This window comes from Amblyomma americanum, chromosome 3, assembly GCF_052857255.1.
Source record: "Amblyomma americanum isolate KBUSLIRL-KWMA chromosome 3, ASM5285725v1, whole genome shotgun sequence".
Classification (NCBI taxonomy): domain Eukaryota; kingdom Metazoa; phylum Arthropoda; class Arachnida; order Ixodida; family Ixodidae; genus Amblyomma; species Amblyomma americanum.
The window spans coordinates 129,149,804-129,163,266 of NC_135499.1; the positions used below are offsets into that span (position 1 = coordinate 129,149,804).

Below are 13,463 nucleotides of genomic sequence, written 5' to 3' on the forward strand. Positions count from 1 at the left end.
AGTCAAGCTCCTGAGCCATATCTGCAAACATCTGATAAGAGCAACACAGGAAAATCAACACTTGTTGCCTTCTTTGTTTTTAGAACAAGGTAGTCACAATCCACTGCACAGATATTGTTACGTGCCGGCCAGCCGAAGAAAGAGACGCTATGTCCGATGGCAATGAGATGATTTGTTGTGGTTGTTGCCTGAAAATATGATGGCACATAGATGATTTAACTGCAGTGGCGCGAGCACTCCTGCCCGCGCCACTGCACAGTTCGTCGTCTTCTTCGTCACAATATGACCGCCTCCTACGCGTATATTTATGCAGCTGAAAAACCCAATCCTGCGATATTCCCGATACAAGAAACAATTCGTTCCATCAACGCGCAACTGGGTTTCACGCTTCCCGATTTAACGAAAATTCCCGGTTTAACAACACAAATCGGGACTCACACCGACTTTGTTAAGAGCGGATCATGACTGCGCCACACTTGACAGCTGAACCATGTGAACCGGCGAAATCTCGGAAATTACGGCCGATCCCCGCTTACCTCAAAATATATCAGCACGCGCGCCAAAAGTGCTCCCATAATACGTTACGCAGCCGCGATGCGGCGCTGCGTCCGCGGCTATAGGGTATTCCAAAGTGAAAGAACTATTTCCACTGGGTACATATACAGACACACGCGATGCAATGGGTCCGCCGAATTGACACCACCGCGAGCGGCGGCCAGTCAACCTGTTTTCCAGGAATGGGCGCAATTAACTCTCCCCCCCCTCCTTTTTTTTTTTTTTTTGGCGGGGACCCCGTCTGGCTGTCTCGCCGCAGGCCACACGCGCACACGTAATGACAGGGTAAGCCGGGATGCCACATTGCCTTCGCCCTGTGCCAACCCTTCTTTCCTCCTCCTCCTCTCCGCTGCTCATCCTTTCCTCGAGCCACTTCTAAGCAGAAAAACAGAGCGCGCGGAGTCAGAACGTCAAAAACTAATCACGCGCGCAACCTGTACGCAGTTCTTATTGTGTAAATAGTTTGTGTATATTACCTCTAACCCCTATCCTCTCTTCCTGTCCCCTCACCTCTTTCATTTCATTTCTCCATTCTGCCTGCTATCCTTTATTTCCGCTGCCCCAGCTCAGGTGCTTCGGTATCGATGGCAGGTGCCGGGCTAGCAAAAATCTTTGCCTTCCTTTTTATTGTTATTTTAATAAATCCATTTACTACTATTGCTACTACTACTACTACTACTACTACTACTACTACTACTACTACTAGTAGTAGTAGTAGTAGTAGTCAGAACACGCGCGAAGCTCCAGACGCACTAATTTACGTTTTGACAAAGTGCGCCGTCTCACGTTCGCCAGCTTACCGCACGCACCGGAGACAAAAACACAATATCAACGCGGAAAACTAGCCCCCCCCCCCCCCCCCCCCCCCCCCCCCCCCCCACACACCTCCTCGACATAATCCGAACACGATCGATCTTCCCGTACAGAAACGACGCGTGCCTGCCACAGCCGGCAGCTATGGTTCTCTTCGCGGGTCTTAGTGCAGAAAACGCTGTCAGCTTTGTCAGAGAGTGCGTCGCGGCGCGACATCTAGTGCCATTACTGCGCCGCAAGCCTCCTACAGGCACCGCCCCTCTCCACGTGGGCAGCCATCGCGCCTAATCATCGTCTACCGACGGCCTCACTAACGAACTTCCCTCGCGCCCAGGAAAAGTACGAAGCCGAACTTCGGAAGGGATTAGTCCGTCCCGCTTATTAACGGTTGCACGAGGCGGCTCGACTGCACGCGCAAACACTTGACGGGTATACCGCCCACGTTACGCCGTGCAACAATATATTTCATTGCAGCGGAGATCTCGTGTAATAAATGAAGCGAGTTTGTGGCCCTTGCGTCGGTGACCAGGCGGGAGCAGTGCAGATCATGAGGATAAAAAGGAAAATGCGCTTTGTTTGCCATTAAATAGTGCTATAAACACAATAACTCTGGCATTACCGGTCATTAAGTAAGAGTGAAGAAGGCTGACTCACCAAGTAAAGCGCGTTAATTATGTTTTGTGTAGCGATCTATACTGCAAGATCATATTGCGCTCTTACAATATATAACCAACACTCAACATTTGTTGCCTACAAAGTATAGAACCTCCAAGAAAAGGCGCCTCGATCATCCGGCCGGGTTTCCTTTATAAATCGCAGTTTAGTGTCAAAACGTAACGAGAGTGACAAAACCTCATCATTTGCCCACTACGCTTGCAAGGGAACGGTTCCGCACTGCCACCGCCGCCAAAAATTTGCGCCGCGAGTAATGCTGGACGGCGCCATTGTACAGGATTTGCTCGCTTTGTTCGCCGAGGCCATTGTTGCCATGAGCGATTGCTCCAAATAGGCGACAAGCCGAAGAACAATGCGCCGGTCCCCATTGTGCCCTTTGTTACTTCCTCGCCTTGCCTTCGCCTCTCGTTTCTGCCTTGTACACATAGTTACATTCCTTTTATATATATATACACTGAGCCGCTCTGCACTCAACTCGACACACGTCACAGTATTAGTAAATCCTTCTCTATTGCTTCACCGAAACATTAACAGGGAGCTTTTGCACAGCGAGGCGCCCGTAGCAACTGCATGGTTATCGTTGCCCACCTGCTGCCCCGAGGGGTGAGCACCTGCCACTGCGCATGTGCACTGGGTGTGCGGTTGGTAGGTGTTGATAAGTCTCAGCTATGTTCAAACTTGTGCTACGCTCACGAGCCGCTGTCAACACACGAACACAAAAGAAATACTGTCCTGCGCGTCACCATCTGCAGTGACTAGCCAAGTGCAAATGACAGAAGCGGGAATTGTTCGCGGACACTGGGCACGTATCACAATTCGATTCCGTACCATATGGCATATGTTAGCGGGTCAGGTATCGTTAAAGTTCACATTTTTCAAGCCCATGGTTCACGCGTGTGCTGTTCTGTTTTCTGCGAATGCAGCGAACTCAGTCTCGCAGACACTACGCAGAAAGGAAAGTGATCCAAAGCGGCAATCGGCGTTTTCCTCCTCCTCTGCCCCCCCCCCCCCCCCCCCCCCCCCCCCCCCCCCCCCACCCCCCCCCCCCCCCCCCGGAGACCTTATTCGGGCTGCACACTCTAACCGCGAATAACCCTTTCTGGGAGTGAAAATGGAGTAAGCAGTTCGTCAGGCGTACTGCCTTCTAGGGGCGAAGTATGCTGACAAATTCCCGAAGCAGGTTTAGATGACTAAGTATGCGGAATGCTTACTGTTTATTTATTTATTTATTTAAATACCCTAAAGGCCCAAGTGGGCATTACATAGGGGGGGAGGGCATGAAAACAACACAATACAGATTATTGGCACACAGTACTTAACAAATACAAAGAATAACTATATATACAAATTGCAAGTACACATCACTGCAGTCGCTGAAAGATACATAGGTTGAGCGTATGAGACTTAATGCTTCAACAATACTGAAAATATCACGGTGAATTTTCTAGGCCAAGGTGCGATGAAAGTTTTATTTGAAAATGTGATAACTCAGTTTCAGAAACTATGTCAGCCGGTAACGAGTTCCACTCTGCCATAGATAATAGTAAGGGTGATGTTTGATATTTCAGTGTTCGTGCGAAGATGGGTTGCACTTTGTGGGAATGATCAGACCGGGATGAAACATGATGGGCAGGGGCGATGCGATCAGCTGTGAACGGGGAGCCATCGTAGTACAAGGAATGAAAAAACGATAAACGAGAGAACTTGCGTCGAGTGATAAGGTCGGGAATACTGATAGTTTGCTTCAATAATGACACGCTTTCATACGGTGAGTATGAAGAAAGGATGAACCTCACAGCTTTATTTTGCACAGACTCAAGACGGTTAATTAATGAAACACTACTTGGACTCCATATTAAAGATGCATATTCTAAGGCTGACCTTATGAGTGTAGTATACGCGCGAAGCTTTGTCTCGGGGTTGGCAAGATATAGACGACGTTTGATGAGTCCCAGTTTCTTAAATGCTTTGTTTGTGATGTGATTTATGTGGGTGTTCCAGCTTAAATCTGCACTGAGATAAACACCTAAGTACTTAAAACAATCCGTTCTTTCCACTGTATTCTCATTAATTGTGTAGACATTAAAAGGTATATTAGTGCGCGTGGAAAAGGTCATCAACATTGTTTTTTTGATATTAATTTCCATCTGCCATAGCTGGCACCATTCATTTAGGCGCACTAAGTCGGTCTGTAGAATAACTGCATCAAGGGGGGTGACTATCCTTCTATAGACTACGCAGTCGTCAGCGAACAGTCGCACGTTAGATGATATGTTAGATGCTATGTCATTAATGTAAGTTAAAAATAGTAATGGCCCTAAAACGGATCCCTGTGGGACTCCCGATATGACTCGTGAACTGCTCGATGAATACTCTTTAATTTTGACGCTTTGGGAGCGATTACTTAGGAATTCTCCGATCCAACGGGTGATATCGCGGTGCAGTTGTAGGTTGTTAATTTTCTTCATTAGTCTTATGTGGGGAACGCGAATGGCAACAGAGGCACATTCCCACTGCAAAGCATAGCAACTGGATGCAGTTACCAATGAGAGGAGACTTTCAAACGCGGCGCCGAAGCTCTCCAGGGTGGCAAATAGAGGAGATTGAAACCTTGGTGAAATCTTCGTAACTGCTATAACTTCGCACGTTTTGAAGAGGGAATTCGTCTCCGTTGCCAACAGCAAATATTCCGTACTTTCAGTGATGGAAATCTACAACAGGGCTTGGGCGGCATATCCTGCTAATGAATAGAGTTGCTCGCGGAAAGCTTAGTCCCCTTTCACTCATGTCATGTTTAGTGCGTGTGTTTCTACGCCACTCTGGTGCGATGACGCCTGGGGGAAAAAAAAATATTACAACAGACTCCTTTACCGTACCGGAGACGTATTGCGCATACAGCGGTGCCTCGTTAATGTGGACACTTTGGTTCCCGAGCAAAAGTGTCTATAAAAGAGACGTCCGTAATAACGAATTACGAATAAAAACAAAAAAAATATTTCGAAAAATGATTACAGACTCCTAAGCACAGTGGCGGGCATGCAGTGAAGTGGAAACTGGGCAATCTTAGCAGCTCAGGTGCATTATTCTGGTCGCCATTATTTTGAAAATCAAACGGTTTAGGTTGAAGCACGTTTGAAGCGCCTAGTGTTCCATGAGACGGATGATAGTGCCTGTTGATGTGAAGTACCTCCTACCGCGACTGTTCACATCCCAAGAACTCTGTACTCACCCAGCAGACAACTGCTGAATGTGGTTTTGAACGAAGCATACAGATACTTCTTTTTCGCAAACAGTCACCCAATGCGGCAAACGGTAAGGTGCGTGGACATGGCACCTTACCACTGTAAAGCATGAAACCAAGCACACACAGAAAGGAAACTCGTAAGGCATTTGCACCCGCCGCGGTGGCTCAGTGGTTAGGGCGCTCGACTACTGATCCGGAGTTCCCGGGTTCGAACCCGACCGCGGCGGCTGCGTTTTTATGGAGGAAAAACGCTAAGGCGCCCGTGTGCTGTGCGATGTCAGTGCACGTTAAAGATACCCAGGTGGTCGAAATTATTCCGGAGCCCTCCACTACGGCACCTATTCTTCCTTTCTTCTTTCACTCCCTCCTTTATCCCTTCCCTTACGGCGCGGTTCAGGTGTCCAACGATATATGAGACAGATACTGAGCCATTTCCTTTCCCCAAAAACCAATTATTATCATTATTAAGGCATTTGCATTATATTCGCCTGCCTTTCGCTGGTGTTCTGTACTCAAAATACTACAGGCGGAACATCTGGTAGAGGCACTCGAGATTTTGTTCTCATCGCTTTCCTTATTAACGGGACAAAAATACACGGGTCACAATGAGCTCCGTGCATTTTCACCCTGTCGATTGTCCGGACAGCGAGTTTCCATATTAATGAGGAATAGACTGAAAAAGTTCGGTCCCCAGAAAAACTTTCCATAATTCGAGTCGTCCATATTAACGGGGGTCGTATTAACGGGGCACGAGTGCACCGCTTTACCGGGCGCCTCCTGCGCAGCGCGGTGGCATATGGGTGGGGCCAGGCGGCTGCACTGCGCATGCTCAGTTCCCGTGCGTAAAACCGTTATGCGTCTCCGCTAGTACATCTCCGGTGTGCTAAAAACGTCTAACACTGCACCTGCGCATAAAATTAGTCAATGAGAAGGGAATAGAGAACAATAACGACTGAGGGGCAAAACCTTGCTGCATAAAAGTCTCGCCTAAACTCCGCTCTATAAGTTCCTCTGCAGCCGCAAAGCGTTGCTAACAAAAAGTTCGTTTATTCCTTTATTTGTTAAAAAAAACACACCATTACAAATCAAGAACAAGCTTTAGAAGCAAAAAAAGTAGCGGGGGGGGGGGGGGGGGTATTGCCATCAAATGCGCAAGTTTAACAGGCATCGAGGCAGCCAACTGCAGAACAGCTGCGGTTTCATCGCGTGCGCCCCAGCGCTTCCTGCGACACGGAAGCACGGCCCTGACGGCCGGGGGACAGGAGACGACACTGCTCACCTTCAGCGTCCGTGAAACAGAGCTGACAACGCGTGCGGGTCGCCGCGCAAACACACCGAGTGTGCAGGTGCGTCGACGGCTCGGCACAGGCGAGCCGGAGAAAATGACACGCGCCGAGGACGACGCGCAGCTGGGACAACAGCGCGGCTCGATAAACCAATTTGAACATTGACTCACTGTGCTACACTTTTTACGGCCGCACGCCGCTCTCGGAAGGCTTTATGGGCTCTTTTTAAACGCCGCCGTCGCGCAGTGTACGAGTGGCGCTCGGATATAGCGGAAAGAGAGGAAGGCCGTAATACTTCAGCATGACAGTATGCATGGTATCACGCGACACTACGTTGAGCCTCCTGTCTTGCAAACCATTCTGTGCACTCCCATTTCATTTACTGCTTTTCAATTTTAACTCAATTTATTCAATCCTTACGCAGGCCCGAGCAGGGCTGTTGAAGAGCAGAACACAGACAAGATAAAGTGACGTTAATATTGGTAGGTGGCCCTGAGCTCAATTGTTCCAGCTTGTAACTGTGAGCGGAAAATAACGATTTCCAGTGTCTCCGTGCAAGACATGGTGCAGTGAACAAGGGTGATGGTGGCGGGTATATCTCGACGTTACAGCCCAGACGTGTAGATTAAAAGATAAATTGCTAGACGGAGATAATTATTAAGTAAGAAAAGCCTTAGAGTAATTTCTTCTTCTTCGTTAACGGAGTAAAATTGAATACCACTAGTCTTAGTTTTTTCAGAGGAGTGAATTACGGCAAGGAGACATCGCATAGGCGGCGAAAAAAGGATAGCTTTTCATCAAATCAATTCCGAAGGCAGTAGCTCAGTCCTCCACACACACGCGACGCAAGCACAAACGCTGTTTCGAGCGTGCTGAGGCGGGGCAGGGAGTCGCCCAACACGCATGAGTAAAAGACCAAAGCAAGACGGCAAAGACACGCACACCTTAGAACCGAAGAGCGCTTGAGCTTTCCGACACACTGCGTACGCTGTTGTTCACTATACTTTCCCACACAAACTGCTCGGTGGTGTGCACGTCGCTACAAACTGTTCCGCTTATTCAGTAAAGTATTATCGAGTAAGCAAGGTCAGCGCTCCGTACTCAAGCAATAGTGAGTTTTTTTCTCTAAAACACGGAATGCTTTTCAGCTCCCTTTCTCGGTAAATTAAAGCGAACATCGTCCGAACCCGAAGCTAAACATGGTAAATAACCTGACGGCGAACACGAGGGCGAACTTATACGGAATTATCCGAAACTTTCCGTTCAAATGGTGCGCAGCTAAAACCCTTCAGCCCCGAGCGCGATTAGCTCCGCTTCCCGTTGCCCCTTAGACCACTCGGCCATCGCCGCAGTTCGTCGTGCTGCGGGAATAACTAGGGCTGGATCCACGAGACGGGCTGTGCTTTGATTAGACGTATTTAGCATACCGGAGACGTACTATAGCGTAGACGTATACCGGTTAACCGTCCGCATGCGCACAAGTAGTGGTCCCGCCTGGCCGCACCCATGGCACTGCGCGCGCGCAGGAGGGGTCCGGTAAACCGGTATACGTCTACGCTATAGTATGTCTCCGGTATGCTAAATACGTCTAATATCGCCGTTTGTTCTGCACAGCGAATGTTTGCGAAGGCCGCTAAGAAAAAAAAAATGGTTTTGAGCAAAGGAAAGGCTCAGTCGGGCGGGTCACCTTGCACCTAAAACAGTGAAGGTTGCAAGCGGAAAGAAAAATGGTCGTTGGTTTAGTTTCGTTTATGGGGTTTAACGTCCCAAAGCGAGTTCAGGCTACGAGGAACGCTGTAGTGTAGGGCTCCGGATAATTTCGACCACCCGGGGTTCTTTAACGTGCGCCGACACCGCACAGTACACGTGGGCCTCTAGCATTTCGCCTCCATCGAAATGCGACCACCGCGACAGGGGTCGAACCGCGTCTTTCGAGTCAGCCGCCACCGCAGCGGCCGCTAGAAAGAAACGTGTCTGAATACGGAGGCTCCAAGACTCGAGTGCGGCTACCATCATCTATGAGCTGACCTACAAAGCACTACGCCTTTCTGCAATGCATTTCATGCTTACCGCTACTCAAGACGACAGACTGGATTCTTAAAATAGAAGAAACCTAACAAGTGCAATACGTACAGCGGACGCGTGATTAGAGCTGAAACTCTCGTCTGCAGGTTTGGTCATTGGGGGCAATCCGCGGACGAACCGTTCACTTCCTCCCAGCCAAACCCCACACTTCCGGAAGATGTCTGGCCATGTCCCCCTTCCGCGCATCGAGGCGCAGCAGCCAGGGAGAGAGAGAGAGAGAGAGGTCTGCCTGTCGCGTGCTGCCGGCGTGGCCTCCGCTATTACGTGCAGCCCCAAAGAGCGACGGACGGCGTTCTTTAACGTGGAAGGTCAGTAGCCTTGGGGCCACGACGACGGTGACGCCGAAGGCAGGTGGATGGGAAGGGGGGGGGGGCAAGGAGAGAGTGCCCGCTCGCTGCACAAAGGCCACGTTCTCCCGCTCCTTCCTTTCGTCCTAGCGAGCAGCGGCAGACGGGGAAAGGCTGGCCAGCCGCCTGGCTACTTTCTCTCCGAACCGGATTCCCGGCCGCCGCCGAGGCTGACCTGAGGAACGACGTGCAGCCCGACCAACAACGCAAGCGCCGGGGGCTTCATCACGGACGGCGAGGGCCGCGCCAGACGCAGGCGAGAAAGCGAAGAAGACCAAAGAAAAGGCCGCAAAGGAAACGCCGTGAGCGTCGGGATGCGCCGCTGAGCAAACTTTCACTTTTCCTTCGCTTTTTGCCTTTGCTCGCGAGCTCCTCGGACGTTAAAACCCGCGGCAAATTCGAAGAAATTTGAATACGTCATTGACTTTATACCCCCCCCCCCCCCCCCCTTGTTGTCCCGACGCGATAAGGACAAGGTGAAAAGACCGCGAAATGTCAACAGCGAGGCCGCCCTCGGATAACTCAGGCCGCATCTTTCGGAAACAGGGCGAGCACTCGTCGCGCCTGTTTCTCCGAGCTTCGAAGTGCCGACGCCGCCGCACCTGCCGGGTGAAAAATGCGAGGCCCATTCTTCGGCTGACAAGGCGTGCATTCGACTTGAAAATGAAAAGTGGTTTTTGGGGGAAAGGAAATGGCGCAGTACCTTGTCTCGCATCTCGGCGGACACCTGAACCGCGCCGTAAGGAAAGGGATAGAGGAGGGACTGAGAGGAAGAAGGGAAGAAAGAGGTGCCGTAGTGGAAGGCTCCGGTATAATTTCGATCACCTGGGGATCTTTATCGCGGCGCAGCACACGGGCGCCTTTGTATCTCGCCTCCATCGAAGCGCGCGCCACCGCAGTCGGGTTCGAACCCGGGTGCTGTTCCCGTTTTCCTGAGAAAGGCAGCACTGCAGCCTTCCACGCAGGAGAAGAGCATTAAAATAAAGTGAAAAAAAAAAATGACGAGAGCAAGCGCAACGACTCTTCACTTTAGTGCGACCTACTTCAGTGAATGCTGTAAGAAAGTCATCGATGTCCGGGTCAGAAGGCGCATATTCTGAAAGCAACCTACACGGTCTATAATTATTCAGAACGGAAGACAACACGATTATGGACGTAATTAACGCATGGGAACACTGGCAACTTTTAACTCCTGCCAGGGGCAACAGCACTACAAACAACTGAACGAGTTGAAGCTCACGGGAAAGTAAGGAACACTGAAATGGTGAGAATACCCTCTCTCCCGAGCAATGACGCGAAATCAAAGCGCTATCCATTCTTAATACGAAGCACCAAAATTGCACTGGCCGCAATGCGATGACAAATGCACTGACCACTCAAGTGAGAGGAGCACTATACTATATGAGACCAGAAAGTGTCTTCCAGAACGGATGTCCGTTTTGGACAGCAATACACACCGCAGTTCAGTGCTTCCTGTAAGCCAACGAAACGTTAGGGTATGTGACTACAAATAGGTTTGAAGGCCCGATGAAGGTCAACAAATTAATGCGGACGTTCTCTGAAGGGAATGAAAGAGAAAAAAAGTAATTATAAGACCTAACCAATTTCAAGAAATCCCATTTTTCAGCGAAGGGCACTCGTTCCATCTGCTCGTAACGTTCCAGATCACGCATCAAGCAGTCACTCGGACTTTCGGATTCTGTTCAAACTTTCAGAATATTTATAGCCTCTGAGTGCATCTACCATCCACGCGTACTTAGGCAATTGTAGCATGAGAAGATGGCTAAAAGAAGGAAATATCATTTTGCCGGTTCGCTGCCAGGGCATGAAAGCATGTGTTACTGTATAATGGCGCTGCAGTCGAGGTATATCATACATGCGGTCGATGCAATTACAAGAAAAATTAAGAAAGAAACAGTATTTCACCTCTTTCCAGTTTCCACTCAAGCCACCGTCAGCATGTCAACGAAGCGTTCTCGCTCCAAGACACCGGATGTTAAGTTTCTTCGCTTATTTTTTACCTCTGGATAATGCCGCCAAGAAAAAAAAAACTTTTCAGAATGAACAAGTGGCAAAAAATACAACAAAATAAACTATAAAAGATATTTTAAAGAATTTTAAGACCACAATAATGAAGTCGTTGACACGGTTCTTGGTCAGCCCTTTCCGCTTTCAATCACTTCCCTACACGCACGCAAATAACGTCCCGGGACGTCCAATGTTTTCCCACGGCGGCCAATTGAGTGCACCACCGAGAAAACACTAAATAAGAATCACAGCCGGCACCTTTCAACGCGCTGCTAATTGGTATTCCATGACGAAACAACGCGAAGCACTACGTCTAAGAAACGATAACAGCGAGATTAACCTTTGGTCTGCGGTAGTCTCTTCTGCCATGTAGTGTCGCAACGCGACACCGGTCTTCCAGCAAGGGGAGACAGGAAGGGTTTACGTGGCCAGTGGAATTCCCGCAGAGACACCCACTGCTTTCCAGTAGAGGCTCTATTCACAGCCTCTCGCTATGTTGTCACAAAGCGCTGTGGGTGACAGTTCGACCTTTTATAAACAAAAAAGCAAGACTCCGGGTGTCCTCCGTCGTATGCAAGCCCCTCTCGCTTACATGGATGTCTTACTACTTTGTTATTCGTAACATGGTCTAACTATAAAAGAATGACACTCGAGAATAACATTGAGGTCTGAGGTAGAGGTCTGAGGTTGAAGTCTGAGGTAGAAGTCTGAGGTAGAAGTCTGAGGTAGAAGTCTGAGGTAGAAGTCTGAGGTAGAAGTCTGAGGTAGAAGTTTGAGCTAGAAGTTTGAGCTAGAAGTTTGAGCTAGAAGTCTGAGCTAGAAGTCTGAGGTAGAAGTCTGAGGTAGAAGTCTGAGGTAGAGGTCTGAGGTAGAGGTCTGAGGTAGAGGTCTAAGGTTGAAGTCTCAGGTTGAAGTCTCAGGTTGAAGTCTCAGGTTGAAGTCTCAGGTGAACAGGTAAGCACGGGTAAACTATTTCAGCAAACGCTACAAAAACGCATAACGTTCAGCGTTCGCATGAATGAAAAGCGAAAGCGAAAGATACCGAATGCACAGCGCTGAACGTGTCTTGTTCGTTGCCTTTCTGCATCCCACGAAGTAGAGACTGCCTTGCCAAGTGACTTCTGGATAGCAGCAAGAATTATCAGGGCGGCGACGCAGCGCTCAGCTGAGAAAACGCTGCCACAGGCTACCACACGATAGCGTTTAACCCCAAGGAAGGCACTGAAGGGTTGCCGACCTTCTCTCCACCCGACTCGCCCACTACCACCCCGCCTTCTCCCGAAGAGCTGCGACGACCATCTAAGTAGCCACTGCAGTACGTAGTCATTATGTCGACGTCAGTTCACCGTTCCCAGAGATGACGCCCCTTTTCTGAGGTTCAAGGCTGAGCGCGGAGCACAGCCGATGTTTCTCGTCGAACAGGATACGTCAAGCAAGCCGATTCATGTTAAATATACGTGGAGTTTCGTGCCACGTTCGAGGCCGAGCCTTATGACGTCGACACTGCCGCTGGCAATTCTAGCGGAGAGAGAATTCAACAAGGACATAAAGCAGTAATCATTCAGAGATAGCGCCGTTGGCGGTGTCGATAAGCGTCGCGCTAACGCGCCGGCAAACGCTGCCGCAACACAATCGGGCTCGCAGCACAGACAGCAAGATAGAAAAAAAGTGGCATGATCGCTAAATGAGGGGAAACGACTCCGTTAATTGCGCAGGCGTTAAAAGGGCAGGAAGAACGGTAGCACAATGCGGAGCGTGCTGACAAAAGCCGACGCTTTTGCCAGCTTCCTTTCACCGCGGGCTCTATCGGAAGCACATGACGGCTGCTCCAACACACGACGCTGCCAGGCGGCTTTTGAGAGATTCTGAAGCGCTAAAGTGCAGCGGGAATTTGCTTACCTTTAAACAAAGTATCCCAGGCGCACCTCCTGGCGGCCGCAGTCGCAGGAGCGCGTAATCACAGGGTTTCACGAGCGCGAGCTGTTCACAATCCACCTGTTCCGGAGCTCACAGACGTCGAACACGGCCACCGGCGGCCATCGCGAACCGCGAGTGGCCTGGCGGGGTTTCCGGGAGCTGAACGTCATTTCCTTCGAAAAGAGCTCCTTTGTGAGCTGCCGCCATCTAGGGGTTGTCCACCGCACTGCGTCGAATTGTTGGCGCTGCAGATGCTGCTTTGTGACGATCCCATTTGGGCGCGAAGCCTCGCTTATTTAAATCTGGTCTGAAGAGGCCGTGTGTACTAAGACTAATTGCGAACATCAAGGCAAATAATTTTAACATCCAAATAAAACCATGACCCGCTTGATGCTACGAAGCTAAATAAAACAGAAATAAAATAGTATGTTACAAATGGGCTGACAGATTAACAACAGAAATGAAAACATGTCACTCGCTGAGAGAGAGAGAGAGGGATTATTGATAGGAAAA

General features: G+C 49.6%; 1 long non-coding RNA gene across 1 annotated transcript in view; it reads right to left on the minus strand.

The window, feature by feature from the left end:
* The window catches only part of LOC144124913 (uncharacterized), a 198,477-nt gene extending 185,406 nt beyond the window's left edge, over positions 1 to 13,071 (minus strand). The window contains exon 1 of the long non-coding RNA XR_013313315.1: positions 12,933 to 13,071. This is a non-coding gene — a long non-coding RNA (uncharacterized LOC144124913). The remainder of the gene's footprint in view (positions 1 to 12,932) is intronic.
* Positions 13,072 to 13,463: the final 392 nt, after the last annotated feature.